This window comes from Protomyctophum parallelum, assembly GCF_964188405.1.
Source record: "Protomyctophum parallelum genome assembly, chromosome: 7".
NCBI classification, from domain to species: Eukaryota; Metazoa; Chordata; class Actinopteri; order Myctophiformes; family Myctophidae; genus Protomyctophum; species Protomyctophum parallelum.
In genome coordinates this window covers 6,991,245-7,008,979 of record NC_139705.1, presented here as the reverse complement: position 1 = coordinate 7,008,979, position 17,735 = coordinate 6,991,245, and the positions used below count along the sequence as shown (strand labels likewise).

General features: G+C 45.3%; 1 protein-coding gene across 1 annotated transcript in view; it reads right to left on the bottom strand.

The window, feature by feature from the left end:
- magi3a (membrane associated guanylate kinase, WW and PDZ domain containing 3a) overlaps positions 1-17,735 on the bottom strand; it is a 209,401-nt gene that overhangs the window by 95,003 nt on the left and 96,663 nt on the right. The gene's annotated exons all lie outside the window — the stretch shown is intronic.

Below are 17,735 nucleotides of genomic sequence, written 5' to 3'. Positions count from 1 at the left end.
GGTACATTTTTTAACTATTTTCAGCAATGGGATGATTTTTTTGGTGGGTAGATCTTGTTTTGCTGGTCATTTTTAATCCATTCTGACCTGAGATCAGATTCATACGAGGTTTCCACTGGACACACACTGGTCTGATTAACCCATTCTGACCTGAGATCAGATTAAAAAAATGTCAGTCGTTCTTAGATTTTTCAAAAATAGCAGACCTACAAGCTCGTAGCGCGCCACTCGGTGGCGCGCTATGAGCTTGTAGATCTGCTATTTTTCAATAGCTAAAGCATAACATGATGCCGACACCAAAATGGGTTCCCGTTCAGAATGGGTTAAAGTAGCTCTCAAGTCAAAAAAGTGTGGGCACCCCTGCTGTACAGTATATGTAGTACACTGATGTCATCACAGAACTTCATATATGGGCATAAAAGAGACCAGACAGATACTAATTCAACCCTATATCTTTGGGACACACTTGTGCTATGAGAACCGAGGTAAGAGACCCCAACAGAACCACGTCTCACATGAACAGATTGGAGCTGCCAAGCGTGATAAAACTTTAAAAGGACTCCATCATCGCTTTTCAGATGTACACATGAAAGAGGAGAACCCCACACACACAGACACACACACACACACACACACACACACACACCAGAGTGACAGCGGTTCCGTTCAGAAGGAGCTTGGGAAGAGAAGAAGCTCACACGTCGCACTGAAGAGGAGGGAGATTTAGCGATGGAATGTCAGAAAGAGAAGAGACGGCGGGTTGCAGAGAGAGAGAGAGAGAGAGATTTCCCTTGTGTCTGCTACAGTTCTCTTCCTGGGAGAGCCATAAAGACTCCAGCTGCTCATGTTATGAGGCGATGGTGTGTGTGTGTGTGTGTGTGTGTGTGTGTGTGTGTGTGTGTGTGTGTGTGTGTGTGGGTTCCTTTGGGCGGGGCCCAGAGGATGTGCTTTGAAAAAAGGCTTCAGTTATATGGTGAGTATTGTTATCATGTCTGGCCGATAGATAGGCCATATTGCTTGACTTTTCTCGTAGACGGGTATCGCAATAATGTAGCCAATGTCTCCGGAATTTTAACCACTTTCAATGGTAAAAAGGTAAATGGTAAATGGTGCATTTATATAGCGGATTCGAACAGGCAACCTTGCGGTTACCATCCAGCCACTCTACCCCTGAGCCACCGCCGCCCCAATGTGGCGTCCCTATCTCAGGCTATCTCTATCTATTATAGGAGAAATGTTTTCTAAAGTTATTGAAAATGTTCGACAAGCTCACAATGTGTGCAGTGCGTACCAAACTTTTTTTTTTTTTTAACAGCGGTTAAATTAAATAAACTTTATAAACAATCGGCAATCAGTAGTCTGGGAAATCATATCAGCATCAGACCCAAAAATCAGATATGGGTTTGGATTGATTGGGTTACACTCCCAGAGTCCCCGCATCGACAGACTCTCTTGTGGAGTGTAGGTGGTGTCTCAGCTTAACCCATTCTGACCTGAGATCAGATTCATACGAGGTTTCCACTGGACACACACTGGTCTGATTAAACCCATTCTGACCTGAGATCAAATTAAAAAAATGTCAGTCGTTCTTCGATTTAAAAAAAATAGCAGACCTACAAGCTCATATCGCGCCACTCGGTGGCGCGATATGAGCTTGTAGATCTGCTATTTTTCAATAGCTAAAGCATGACATGATGCCGACACCAAAATGGGTGCCCGTTCAGAATGAGTTAAGTTGTACAAAATAGTAATAGTATTATCATATTGCAGTCAGGAGTATAATGCACATACTGTATGTAGTAAGTCTAGAATGATTAAAGTTGAAAATCTACCCTGCCCCAAGTCATAGAATGTGGGGAATATCTGCTATTGTGATTTCTCCTGAATAATAATGACATTATTGTCCACACATGCACAATAATGCCATTATAATTGTGCACAAATGCACACACGTACACACACACACACACACACACACACACACACACACACACACACACACACACACAGGTTTAGCTGAAGTAATTAGCTGAAAGCAATGAACATGGGACAGCTAGCGTCCTTCGTTCAAGATGAACAACTTTGAATGCTAATCATAAAACCTTTTTCATCCTTTTCCAGCAACGAGTCACAAGGGATATAAGTGGCTATTGAAGGCATGCTATTAACAATGGGACATGTCAAAGAGCTGTTGTCCCATCCGATTCAAACAAGTTAAATATTCAATGAATGCAATGCTCGATTCATTTAATGCTCAAATCAAATTAAATCAAGCATCTCGCATTTGTCCCAGCAGCGGATACAAAAAGGATACCACCAGAGTTGAGATTAGCCGCTTTCATAATATAGCTATGCCGGTTGTAATGATGACATGCACTGACTGTAGCGTGTGTAATACGCGTAGCGTAGGCCTATGCATGTTAATCCACTCGGCTGTTCGCTATACTGCCAAGTTACAACACATTTATTGGAGCAAGCGAAGCATCTAATAATGAGAGCGTTGTGTTCAATACACAAGGTGGGGAGGTTCTAGCAGCCACACGGAACGAGCCGAGGAATGGGAGTTTGGGGTGCATTCTTAGTTTAGACTAGTCATTGGTTAGACATGGGTTAAGGTTAGGTTTAGTTTAGGTGTGCTGCCCCGTGGGAGGTTAGGTTTAGACTAGTCATTGGTTAGACATGGGTTAAGGTTAGGTTTAGGTGTGCTGCCCCGTGGGAGGTTAGGTTTAGACTAGTCATTGGTTAGACATGGGTTAAGGTTAGGTTTAGGTGTGCTGCCCCGTGGGAGGTTAGGATGCATACTTAGTTTAGACTAGTCATTGGTTAGACATGGGTTAAGGTTAGGTTTAGGTGTGCTGCCCCGTGGGAGGTTAGGATGCATACTTAGTTTAGACTAGTCATTGGTTAGACATGGGTTAAGGTTAGGTTTAGGTGTGCTGCCCCGTGGGAGGTTAGGATGCATACTTAGTTTAGACTAGTCATTGGTTAGACATGGGTTAAGGTTAGGTTTAGGTGTGCTGCCCCGTGGGAAGTTAGGTTTAGGGTGAGCGTTTGAGATAGGTTGTAGTTGTAGGACTAATGACTAGTGGTCTAACCAATGACTAGTCTAAACCAAAAACTGTCTAAACTAAGTACTGCACCCGGGAGTTCATTTATTTTTAGGCCTGTATAGCGAGGTTTGAGTGTGCCTTGTTTAAGCCATTTGTAAAAGGCACATTCATATCACTTTAGGTGATGAAGGTAACCACCGAACAACATGGCGTTGGCGTCACGCTGCGGTGGCATGTGCGAAACACCGCTCACCCAAACACATCTCTCTTGTCACCTTATCACCTAAAACTGGAGTATGAATAGGGCCTTAACTCCGAGTGTGTATACACCAGTAGTTTTTGTCGACTAAAACTAAGACGAAAAATGTTCCTCGACTACCTTTTTTCACTGACGAAAACTAAATGGAAACTAAGTGAAAACTAAGATATGACGACTAAAACTAAGACTAAATGTACTAACAATTCCGTCAACAGATAAAAACTAAAATGTGCTGCCAAAAACAACACTGGTATACACATGTAACAGGTGGACTTGGTTTCAGTTGTACACGCTTAGGAGATAAACATTGATTTTATCGCTGCCGTCAGGTGGAAACCTTGCATCACCAAAACCGCTTTTGCAACATTTTAAATGGCGACACTCTTGTATGATTCAGTAGGTGTAGGGTATCAATTTACGAAACATAAAAAGTTTAAATATGGAGATACAAGGTTTCTGTGTTGACGGCAACAACATTTGACTTCACTACGGTATAGTTCAAACACTCCAGCAGTGACTGCAGTATGGCAGAGATACCAACAGAAACATGGCTCTCTACATTATGTAACTCAATGGAGATTTCTTTTTTTTTTTCTTGTTGTTGTTGAGGAATTTAGGTCAAGGAAACAAAGGCATCGGAACTCACAAACCCACAAGCCTGTGGTCCCACGTTCCCAGAAGCTATGAAAAAGCCCAAACTCTAAAACATGCGAGCACACACACACACACACACACACACACACACACACACACACACACACACACACAGTGTGAGGACGCACCCTCTTCCAGTTCCCAGAGGGGGTGCTGGGGGGGTGGGGATGCTTGGGAATTCTGTTTTATATGGGAATCCCGCCGTGGATCCATTTCCACACACACACACACACACACATCAGTCTCGCTGGGACGATGAGCGGGGTTCAGCTGTGGACAATGGACAGTGCTAATTGTTATCACTGGATTCCTGGAACACAGGCCAGACACCCCACTGGGTCAATGAAGCCTCTCTCTCTCTCTCTCACACACACACACACACACACACACACACACACACACACACACACACACACACACACACACACACACACACACACACACACACACACACACACACACTCACACACACACACACTCACACACACACACACACACACACACACACGATAAACAGGCGCTCAGAGGGGTTGGGGGGTGTCTTGATGTTGTCTGCTGTGTCATACAGTACTTGGGAGTTTGCCTGTGTGTGTGTGTGTGTGTGTGTGTGTGTATGGGGCGGGGGGCTTGTAAGGCATGCAGGACACAATGGAAGGCTTTGTGCCTCGCCATCTCTCTCTCTCTCTCTCACTCACACACACACACCAGGGTGGTGGGTGGGTGATGGTGGTGTTAACCCATAACTAATACTGAGGGATGGAATGGGGGGATTAGGAACGTGTAGAGGTGGTGGGCTGTGGGGTTTTGCACTGGCCTAATGATGGAAGTATGGGAACTATCCCCCTCCCCCCGTTCTCGTTCCTCCCCTCCCAACCGCCAGCAATATGTCTGCCTACCTGTCCTCCCCCCCCCCCCCCCCACCCTCTCTCTTTCATCCAGCCTCATCAGGTGGCTCAATCTGTCAAGATAAAAGTGGGAAACCAAGCCCTCCACCTGCCTCAGTTTAAACCTCCTATTAGCAGAGGGCCTCCACCTGCCTCAGTTTAAACCTCCTATTAGCAGAGGGCCTCCACCTGCCTCAGTTTAAACCTCCTATTAGCAGAGGGCCTCCACCTGCCTCAGTTTAAACCTCCTATTAGCAGAGGGCCTCCACCTGCCTCAGTTTAAACCTCCTATTAGCAGAGGGCCTCCACCTGCCTCAGTTTAAACCTCCTATTAGCAGAGGGCCTCTCCACCTGCCTCAGTTTAAACCTCCTATTAGCAGAGGGCCTCTCCACCTGCCTCAGTTTAAACCTCCTATTAGCAGAGGGCCTCTCCACCTGCCTCAGTTTAAACCTCCTATTAGCAGAGGGCCTCCACCTGCCTCAGTTTAAACCTCCTATTAGCAGAGGGCCTCTCCACCTGCCTCAGTTTAAACCTCCTATTAGCAGAGGGCCTCTCCACCTGCCTCAGTTTAAACCTCCTATTAGCAGAGGGCCTCTCCACCTGCCTCAGTTTAAACCTCCTATTAGCAGAGGGCCTCTCCACCTGCCTCAGTTTAAACCTCCTATTAGCAGAGGGCCTCTCCACCTGCCTCAGTTTAAACCTCCTATTAGCAGAGGGCCTCTCCACCTGCCTCAGTTTAAACCTCCTATTAGCAGAGGGCCTCTCCACCTGCCTCAGTTTAAACCTCCTATTAGCAGAGGGCCTCTCCACCTGCCTCAGTTTAAACCTCCTATTAGCAGAGGGCCTCTCCACCTGCCTCAGTTTAAACCTCCTATTAGCAGAGGGCCTCTCCACCTGCCTCAGTTTAAACCTCCTATTAGCAGAGGGCCTCTCCACCTGCCTCAGTTTAAACCTCCTATTAGCAGAGGGCCTCTCCACCTGCCTCAGTTTAAACCTCCTATTAGCAGAGGGCCTCCACCTGCCTCAGTTTAAACCTCCTATTAGCAGAGGGCCTCCACCTGCCTCAGTTTAAACCTCCTATTAGCAGAGGGCCTCTCCACCTGCCTCAGTTTAAACCTCCTATTAGCAGAGGGCCTCTCCACCTGCCTCAGTTTAAACCTCCTATTAGCAGAGGGCCTCCACCTGCCTCATTTTAAAACCTCCTATTAGCAGAGGGCCTCTCCACCTGCCTCAGTTTAAACCTCCTATTAGCAGAGGGCCTCTCCACCTGCCTCAGTTTAAACCTCCTATTAGCAGAGGGCCTCTCCACCTGCCTCAGTTTAAACCTCCTATTAGCAGAGGGCCTCTCCACCTGCCTCAGTTTAAACCTCCTATTAGCAGAGGGCCTCCACCTGCCTCAGTTTAAACCTCCTATTAGCAGAGGGCCTCCACCTGCCTCAGTTTAAACCTCCTATTAGCAGAGGGCCTCCACCTGCCTCAGTTTAAACCTCCTATTAGCAGAGGGCCTCCACCGTGGCACCTAAACTGAAGAGTAAGGAGGAGGGGGGGGGGGGGATGGGGGGGGGTGAGGAGAGAACAGGAGAAGGCCTTCCTAAGCAACTGAATACTGGCTTAAATCAATAATGAGAAGGAGCCAGAGTGAAAACACATGGACACACTCTCTCACTCTGGCGCTCGCACACACTCTCTCACTCTGGCGCTCGCACACACTCTCTCTCACTCTGGCGTTCGCACACACACACACACACACGCACACACTCTCTCTCACTCTGGCGCGCATGCACACACACACACTCTCTCACCATGGCGCGCGTGCACACACACACACACACACACACACACACACACACACACACACACACGCACGCACAATAAAACTGTAACAGAGACAGGTGTTGCGGCCCATCAATCTGTAATGGTCCCATAGGGTACGTCGTACATGTCTGTATCTCTGCCAAGTGAGCATGAGAAACGGCACGGAAACCATGAGCCCCTTTCCACTGCACTCACACTTCCCCATCTGTCATTCTCTGTATCCGATGTCAAAACTATTAAAGCTCTTTGCAAACATCTTTGGTTGGAAGGCAGGTCGTTTCTCGGTCCACAGGCTGGATGAGAGCTTCGATTTTCTTCCCACCCTCTAGTCTACACCACAAAGCTTTTTTCTTTGCAAACTCTGTGCAGACTGCAGTGCAACTCTATGGTTTTGGTGTGGAGAAATAGGGACATTCCAATGCATCGCCTAATTGCTGATTGCTTAGAAAATAAACATGAAGCATTTTTATCATAATTCAACTGCAGTGAGTGAACACAATGAGCTGCGGGATTTAGTCCAGATCGCAAGAAAAAACGTTTGATGCATCAGTCAACTGAAATGTCTGCCATTGACAGAGCTCTGCAGCCAGATTTTCTCCTCTTATTTATTTTCTTTTTTTGGAAACAACAACAACAACAACTTACAGCAATAAAGATTGCAGCAGCATTTACTCTGGGTTTCCAGCATTTCCAGTATTGGCTGGATGCATTGCTGGTATTCAGTGCAAACAAACATCTTAAATGCATGTTAAATATTGAGTGCACAGATGGCACTACAACCTCACTTCCTTCTGAGCAACAATTAACAGGTTCAAAATCATATGCACAAATAAACGTAAGCATTATTCTTCTATAGTACTGTAAACTCTTATTGGGCCAAACAAACCTGAAGACACAACTAAGCCCACTCAGTGTCAGTCTGGTTGTTGATAAAACACTAGACTAAAATCCGCCAGCATCCACGTGAAGATATTCTCAGACAGACAGTAAAACACCCAAATAAATCAGCTCCTAAAAGTGCAGGCATGGGGAGATGCCTAAGGCAGGTAGCTGTGTCTGTGGGTGTCTAATGAGTCCATTCTATGACAGCGGAACAGCACTGGTGATGGCAAATAAACAACCAAGAAAACACTGCCAGATAATTACTACTTTGTTTGGCAATTCAGGGCAGCAGGGAGTTCTGCTTCTGTGCCCCAACTGCTGCTGACAGACAGGTGGAATCAGTTGGAACCGTTTGTTAAATAAGTATTACCCAATTACTCTTGTTTTTCCCCTTTTGTAATGATGGATTAACAGGTAAAATATGCACAAGTATGGAAACCTATCCACTGTATCTTAAATGATGAAGAATATGGATACTCCTCAAATTGTTAATCAACGCATTGGCAATGGCAATCATGGAAAATTGGAAATCATGCAAGTTGAATCCATGGAACCGTATTTGAAAAAATATTTGAAACATATTTGTTATTATAACTGCATGGAGGTATAACATTACAAAAGACAGTATGCTGTCTTTTGAAAGATTATCTTTTAGGCCTTTTCAATCCAATAAAGGCATATCCTGTCTGCTTCCTATAGGCTACAGATGGGACAGCTCCCATCACACCAGCGGATCTCTCCTCATACCCGTGACTACTTAAGTTCTGGTGCATCTGTGTTCATCAGTTCAGCGTCACGCCCACAAATGTCCTGTAACATGTCCTCGGTGTCCATGACACATCCGTGACGCTTATACGTGGCACTGTCATGCTGCAGCACACAACATATTGTAAAAATATTCCACCCGACATATCCAAACACCTGAATCACATCTTTCTTTAGCACCGAAAACATTCTCTACTATTTCAATTGAAAGACCAGTCCAGGGGGCACGGTGGCACAGTTGGTAGTGCTGTCGCCTCACAGCTAGAAGGTCCTGGGTTCGATTCCCGTTCGGGACGCTGTGGGTGCTGGCGGCGTGTTTCCTCCTCCGCGTCATCAGTGCCCATACCCGAAGGCGGGGTTGGCGAAAGGGCCTTTCTGTGTGGAGTTTGCATGTTCTCCCCGTGTCCCCTAGGGTAGGTACCCTCACAAAAAACATGCAGTAATCCTGGTCACTAAACTGCCTCCCCCTGGTCAGCCGGGGCGCCTGACCGAGGGGATAGAGTGTTCCTTCCACGCGCAACGTCCAACCAGGGAAACTCCCCCCTGTCAGGTGTAAAGGAGCAACTTGGACACTCAGGCATGAAGGAAGCATGAGGTCAAGTCCGTTGCTCTCCCCTTGTCCCCCATATATGGGGACTAGGTTGGTCTCCCCTTGTCCCCCATATATGGGGACTAGGTTGGTCTCCCCTTGTTCCCCATATATGGGGACTAGGTTGGTGGAGGGTGTGTAGAGCCCAGGATCACATTAGATGATTGACACAGGGGTGAAAAATGGGTTACAAAATCGTGGGATAAAGAATATATAAAAAAAAAAAGAAAGACCAGTCCAACAAATGCAGTTGTGAAAGTGTTATTAGTATACAGCATATACTGTGTCATCCCACATAGGGCCTCATTTGTTTTCTTTGTCTACTGCTCATACAAGGGAGAATCAGTACATGGCCAGGCTAGTCAACCAGTAGGTGTCCTACCTGACATTTTCTCACTTGATTATTGTTTCTGTGAGTCAGTATAATGTAATCAGTATAATGTCAAATCTGGGAATACATTTCTTACCAAGAATTTTCTTCACCAGTGTGTTTGTAAACATATCCCACATTTGGTATATTACCACCCTAGTGGACTTTTTGACAGCTGCTGAAAGTTGGGGTGCCATCAACAGCCAAAATGTTCTAAATTTCATTATGCTTTAAATAGCATGTGACGTGTCAAACTAGGAGGTTTTCATCATTCCGAATCCATTCCAAGCATTCGTTTTGCAGGAATAACACTCCTTGGGCTAAAAACGGCCATAGACACTTGCCCAAATGTGCCCAAATGTGCTGACCTCATCACATTATGGCCATACCTAACAATGGATGCCATTTTTTTTTGAAAATTCTCATTTCTGTGTGTTTTTATATCAAAGGTCCATAAAAACGATTGTATTATTTATTTATTAAAACGAAAACGTGCTGCGTGATGACGTGTAGAGATACACATCGATAAAAGCCAATAACAATGAAGCTCACCCGTTTAATTCCCCATATTTGCGCATCCGTCCAACACAGCTGCTACTGATTACAGAATACTCCGCTTTTATTTCCATTCAAGATAACATCCAGACAGTGTATTACTCGGTTTCAACTCAATCACCACGCTAAAATATGTATCTGAAAACATTATAGGGTAGAAATAAGCCACATAACAGTAAACTGGTTGTGCTGGCCGACCATATGATTTATAAACAAACACATACCACGCTGTTGCGCATAGCATAGCTACCGTCCCTAGCTACCGTCCCATCGCCTGAAGGGATGCGACGCCATTTTCATGTTGTTCACCATTTCCGTTTCACTACACCTTTAAGCAATGAAGTGAGGGGGAAGGGGGTACCTGTGGCAGTGGGACTCCTCCTAACGCGTGCTCTGTTAATCATTACTCCATCATAATAATACCTATACACACACACAGGCCTGGGTCTTCCTGCACAAGGTGATGGACTCTAGCCTCTGCGGTCTGCACCTACACCAGGCTAACAGCTAAACACTACCGTCTCCTTCAGTGGAGCGCGGATATAGCAGCAGCCAATTTGATCCGAAACACCTATCTAATGGCTATTTAGTACAGCCAAGCCAACAATAGCAAAGCAAGCCATGCGGTGCCAGGAATATATATTTCTGGATGCCGTGTACTTTGGGACACCATCTGTGTCTGTTGCCCTGGGTAATAATGATGATTATCATACTGAGTATTATATGCCTGCAACATTAAGCACACTCGCCCTCAAAACGAAACCGCTGCGTCAGGGTTTATTTTGCTGGGTAATGTGTCGATCTAGGCTGTTCTGCTAAGAGGAAGCTTTACTGGGATTGTGGCGCTGTGCGCCTTGTTCCACGGCGGACTTAAGCCCATTGCATATACTACACCTCCAAAACAGGCTAAATTTGTTCTGTTCCGGCTGACTACAGACTACAACATGACGACATTCAGAGCTGCGGGTGAGCGGTCCGAGAAAAGATTTCTGGTATTCCGACAACTTCCAGGAGGTACGAAAACGCCTCTGTAATCTCTCTAGTGCCTTGGTTCTCTCTGACGTTTGTGGCTCAGGGCACCCCTATAAATAATGTTTTTTATCCATGGCACCCTATAGCCCCGTTTGGAACCTCGCCCTACGGCAAGTGAAATGTTTAGGCCGCGGGGTGAAACAACCACTTAACCCATTCTGACCTGAGATCAGATTCATACGAGGTTTCCACTGGACACACACTGGTCTGATTAACCCATTCTGACCTGAGATCAGATTCTAGAAATGTCAGTCGCTCTTCGATTTTTCAAAAATAGCAGACCTACAAGCTCGTATCGCGCCACTCTGTGGCGCGATATGAGCTTGTAGATCTGCTATTTTTCAATAGCTAAAGCATAACATGATGCCGACACCAAAATGGGTGCCCGTTCAGAATGGGTTAAATCGCTACATTTTGGCAACCTATAATGTGCCATCTATTCCCATTGTAGCCGAATCTGGGGCAGTACTGGCATCTGGGGGGGGGGGGGTCTTCCGGTTTGAATGGGAAAATATGGCACAAGCTGACTAAATGTAGCGTTTTATTTATCTGGCGAAGAAATTTGGTGTTGATTGAAAAAAAGAACGCGCCAGGTACAGTGCAATTAATAAGTATAGACGCGGCGGTCTAAGTGGTTAAGCTGAAGTGATATTGACACATTCCAAATGTCATCAAAGTATTCCGCGGCGTGCCATGGCACCCATTTTGAAGAAACCCTGCTCTATAGTGACCATTCATAAACCCAACCTATCACTATATAAAGGCCAAAGTAGGCCCACTAATTGGATTTGAAGAGACTTTGGGCGAGAGAGAAAAGTGTGATCAAGATCATTGATTTCCCTCATGTATCATTTTTCAACCCAAAGGCCGTCCAGCATTTTATCTCTCGGGGCCCATTTGCTTCTCCACATTGACTAATTGAGTCCTGCCTGCTGGCCAATTACAGACCTCCAGCCAAAGCCCCCGCAGTAGCAGTGACAACAGCTTTAAAGTTTGTCTCCCGTATATGAAAAGTCCTCCTCACACAGCGCTGACAGCAGCCATTTTGACAGGAAGGCTTTGGGGCATCAGGGCATCTTTTTTTAGGGCATCATCTTGCACTCGGCGCGTCGTGGGAAATGCCTGATCACACAAATCCACCCCGCGCCCCCATGCTAATTTTAGCATGATGCAACGGCGCCCTCTAAATCGCATAACGCGTCACGCCCACCTGGCTGTGTAAATCTGAAGGTGGGATACTGGTAATAAGGCACAGTCAAGGCGCAATAGTATGTTGTGTGTGAACATAGCGACTTCACCTACTCTTGATGTGATGTGTGCCTACAATCTGCATGGTATAACCCATTTTGTGCGGGAACCTTTTGGTGTTAGCATCATGTTATGCTTTAGCTATTGAAAAATAGCAGATCTACAAGCTCGAGGTCTGCTATTTTTGAAGAATCGTGAAAGTGACATGAAAGTGTTTGAGAACGACTGACATAGAAAAACATCGCTTTTTCAAGAAAACAGTCAGGATTTAGAAGACATTTGCAGAATCGTTCCCAGGTCAAAATGGTATAATGGTACAACATGACTAGCATGTCTGCAGTAGTTGGAGGTCGTCTCGCTACAATTTCATTGAGAAATGTCTCAAGTATTTGCTATTGTGAAGCCCTGTGTATGTAAAACTTACAATATACTTCGATCACATTAGAGGTGCTTCCCTTTACTTTTAGTCAGGGGATATTAATACAAATCTGGGAATACATTTCTTACCAAGAATTTTCTTCACCAATGTGTTTGTAAAGGTGCCTACTAACATATCCCACATTGGTTTATATTCAACCACCCTGGGAACATGTTGCCTTATAATGGTTGTATGGTACCCCAACTTTCAGCTGCTGAAAGTTGGGGTGCCATACAACCATTATAAGGCAACATGTTCTAAATTTCATTATGCTTTAAGTAGCATGTTACGTGTCAAACTTTCATCATTCTGAATCCATTCCAAGCATTAGTTTTGCACAAAAAAACACTCCTTGGGCTAAAAATGGCCATAGCCGTCATCACAAAATATGATGACCACGGATATGGTCTAAAAGTGTGAAAAACTTCTTTTTCATTTCACTGCGCCTTTAATTGCATGTTACTAAAAGTAACAAGCATGCAGTGAGGAGGAGGAGTGACCTCAAAATCGTCCTTTTTGTAATCCTATTGTGCCTATGAGGAAGATGGCTCTATAGTCTCTGCGGATCTGTGTCTGGGGAGTGTCGGGGGGGGGGGGAAGGCGACCGTCCTCTGGTCGCCCTGTGCTGGGAGGAGACGCAGGTCACTCCACCTCTCTCCTCGTCAGCGTCACAGCAGAGCAGTGTGTGATGATGTGTCCCACCCTGTCACCCCATAGCGCCTGAGCCTCGCTCTCCTCTCAGGGAATGGCAGTGATCAAGCGGTCACCACGTCGGCATATGAAGTGGTATAGGAAACTAACAACAAGGTCAATGCAACAAGGCTGGCATTAACCCATTCTGACCTGAGATCAGATTCATACGAGGTTTCCGCCGGACACACACTGGTCTGATGAACCCATTCTGACCTGAGATCAGATTCTAAAAATGTCAGTCGTTTTTTTTAGATTTTTCAAAAATAGCAGACCTACAAGCTCGTATCGCGCCACTCGGTGGCGCGATATGAGCTTGTAGATCTGCTATTTTTCAATAGCTAAAGCATAACATGATGCCGACACCAAAATGGGTGCCCGGTCAGAATGGATTAACAAGCTGTGGTGGAGAGTTGTCCATTAAATGTTCAATACTTTCAAATCTTTCCAGAGATTTCCAACAGGGCCCTGCCAAGACCAGAGTAATGGGATTTCGCTTTGATACGGACATGGCAGCGACTTATACAGGCAGATGGAGGGAGCAATAAGAGAGGATGCGGCTATAAGACGGGCTCAAAACGTACTGTATAGCCAGCTCTATTCGAAAGGATTCTCATTCACTTTTATTCTAGCCTGTTAAATGTCTATTTCACTTCCAGCCAGGCTCCAGTCCTCGGCAAAACGACATGTGCTACTGTATTCTAGCGCGCCAGTCCATTACAAAAAGCACGGTTCTCTCTCCCCCAGCAATGTCCCGTTAACCCTCAAATGCTGTCCTAAAAAGGGCAGTGTATGATGCATAGAATGCATAGAGAAAAAATGAATATGGAGAGTGTGTGCACACTCGCGTGTGTGTGTTTTATCTATGGTTTCTCGACGCGTTTCATTCTCACTCCGCGGTGCTTCGCGGCCGCTCTGGTTCTACAGACGGAGGCCTTGTGGGTGCGATACGGAGACAAGAGGCCCCCCTGCTGCGCGCGGCCTCATCAAACACAGGCCGCTGACGTATGCGGCGAGTAGGGTTTGAAGCCTTTCTTCTATGTCTCTCTCTCTCTCTCTCATTGAACCACACAGACATGTGCGCACACACAAACCCACATTCATTTAACCCGTTTAGGCCTGACGTCGAAATATCTTTTTAAATTGTCTTTTTCTCTGAAAAACCTCATATTTCTGTATCAGTGGTTCTCAATATTTCATGTCAAGGACCCCCAAAAAATGATATGCCACCGACCCCCCATCTGAAAATATGATCTAGGGACCCCTCCAGAAGCAAAGATTTGAGTTAAAAACTGAAACTCTGAAAGGATATTCAAAGATTTGAGGCACACTTTCACGATTTTTTCAAAAATAGCAGACCTACAAGTTCATAGCGCGGCACCGCCGCGCTATGAGCTTGTAGATCTGCTATTTTTCCAATAGCCACAGTATAGTATAACGTAATGCTGAAAACACCAAAAGGGGTTCCCCCGCCCAAAATGGCATAAGCTCCAGAGCGCACGCAAAAAGCTCACAATAGCTTCCAAGATGGCTTTTGATGGAGAACGATAGAATGTGTGTACCGTAGAGGAGAAAGAGAGAGAGAGAGACAGACAGACATCAAAGATGGGCTACAGTCTTATTTCCCCATCTCCATTTTCTAACGTCTGAGTGATCTTCACTTCCTGTTCCCCTTGGAGAAAGGAGGCAGACAAAAGAGCTGCCAACAAAGAGCATATTAATGACGGAGCGGAGCAACACAACACAACACAACAACGCAACGCACAAATATAATTAATAGAGAATTCTATCGGCAAAGAAATTGGTGAAAGAAAGGCGTGACGCATGTTCCATCATACTGTAGGTACCGTACACACACAGACACGGCGAGTGATCTACACTAGACCACAATGATCTGACATTTGACATTGAGCCATTAAAGGACCACTTCACCACTTTTCAAGTTCAACCTATCTTCATATAATAGGTCCTCACTAATAATCATGATAAAATGGCACGATTTCTTTCGTCTGTGTCTCATAGGACGGCTGTGGGCAGTTTAGAAACCGTCTTCCAGTGACATCATCATTAGGCAGATTTCTTTTTAAAAAAGATTCTTTTACAATAATGTTTAGATTTTCATTATCGTGAGGCTTCACGATGGCTTCCATTTTCGCATTGCAACTTTTCAGGACTAGAAAGCCTGCAGTTTCTATTAGCTTGTATTCCCCATCGATGATGTCACTGGAAGACGGTTTCTGAACTGCCCACAGTGAAGTGGTCCTTTAAGCTTTTATGCAAAATGATGAACTAAATGAAAGGGAGAAACAAAAAAGCAGCCAGCACAGTTATGACTACAATTGCAAAGAGCATGATCCATTGCAAAGAGCATTGCACCTGGAGTGGCAAAAGAGCGTATATAGCAACACAAAGTTAGTAGACGGAATGCTTGGGATCTGTAATAGGTACAGTACACCCCCCCTCCCCCTTTGCTCCGTGTATTATTACTGTTCTGCAGAAGGAGGAAAGTGTGACGCTGCTCTTAGCCTCAATAACTTGGGTTGTCACTGACAATATGCCAACTGATGCATCAGAGGAGAACCCCTAGGGGACAGAGGGACTCTCCCTCCCTCCCTCCCTCTCTCTTGCCCCGTCTCATCCATGTAACAGTCGTATATACACACGTACTGTAAGCACTGCAAGCCTTTTCACCTACAGAGGACGCTCCATGCCCTGGAAAAAACACCACCACACAGCCAGTGTTATATATATCAGGGAGTGGCCAACCTAATGTGACAAAAGGGAATAACAATGACAATATTGTGCTGGTGTGAAATGTCATGTGAGGGATGTGGTTACAGTACAACGGGGCAGACAGTGAGCGGGGCCTTCCACCAACAGGACTTTGGAGAGCTTTGTTTCCGAAGATTGCAGCATTCACTCTAATCCCAGCGTGTGTGTGTGTGTGTGTGCGCATCCGCACGTGCTCGCGCATAGGCACACACTGTATGTGCAGCACGTACGTACCTGTGGGGTTAAGTGCGCTTCCATGCATGTTAGACCATCCTTGAACCCGGGCCGTATAGATGCGTTGCACTGTGTGGGCACATGTGCCAAGAATGTGCATGAAGAGGAGAGCAGCTAATAATGTACAGTATTATTCTACTTGCGTGCCGGTGTCGTGCGCTGGTGTCACGCGAGCGTGACTAAGAATAAATCAGTCTTAATACACCCCAAAGGAGCAGGCAGTCGCCTCTTGCACGGCAGGAAGTGTGCATCTCTTCTTGGTGCAGGGCTGACCGCACACTAACTGGATACTGGACTCGTATGAGAAAGGTCAATCAATGCGAGCGCTGACAATGCACATCCTTCCTGTACACTGTGGAAGTCCCTGAGCTTACATCTTGACAAGCATACACAGCACATTCAGAAATAACTATATGATTACACAGCCCGGAATCTGGCGCGGAAACTATAGGCATGCAACGATATGTCGTATATCGATATTATATCCCTGACGATATGTATCGATTTATTACATTTTCTTTATCGATTTTCTAAAAAGTGGCTAGTGTGTGATATGAAATGTGAGCTGTAATCATATTCCATCATAGTCACGTGCTTTTGGAGAGAAATGAGACAGACTCAGTAGTAGAGGCCTGCAGAGGGGAGCTGTGTGTGTCTGTGACACAGGTGATGGTCGTTATTGATGCTCATTAATACATCAAGGAAGGCAATTATGTTTCTGCACCGTCAAATAGGTCTACATCTATCCTAAGATGTTTCTGCACCGTCAAATAGGTCTACATCTATCCTAAGATGTTTCTGCACTGTCAAATAGGTCTACATCTATCCTAAGATGTTTCTGCACTGTCAAATAGGTCTACATCTATCCTAAGATGTTTCTGCACCGTCAAATAGGTCTACATCTATCCTAAGATGTTTCTGCACCGTCAAATAGGTCTACATCTATCCTAAGATGTTTCTGCACCGTCAAATAGGTCTACATCTATCCTAAGATGTTTCTGCACTGTCAAATAGGTCTACATCTATCCTAAGATGTTTCTGCACCGTCAAATAGGTCTACATCTATCCTAAGATGTTTCTGCACCGTCAAATAGGTCTACATCTATCCTAAGATGTTTCTGCACCGTCAAATAGGTCTACATCTATCCTAAGATGTTTCTGCACCGTCAAATAGGTCTACATCTATCCTAAGATGCCATCAAAGAAAAGAAGAAATGTTAACTCGAGCTAGGTTTAAACATGAAAGCATGTTTACAGTTGTTGCACAGAAATTAAGTAATTTCACAAGAAAAGTAATGCTACTTTGTGTGTCAAACCCTTGATACTGCATTCTGACTCCCGTTTCCCACCCGACCTCCCACAATGCATTATGTTATAATTTAGCTATTGAAAAATAGCAGATCTACAAGCTCATATCGCGCCACCGAGTGGTGCGCTACGAGCTTGTAGGTCTGCTATTTTTGAAAAATCGTTAAAATGTGCCTCAAATCTTTCCGAAAATTGTCACGATTTAGAAA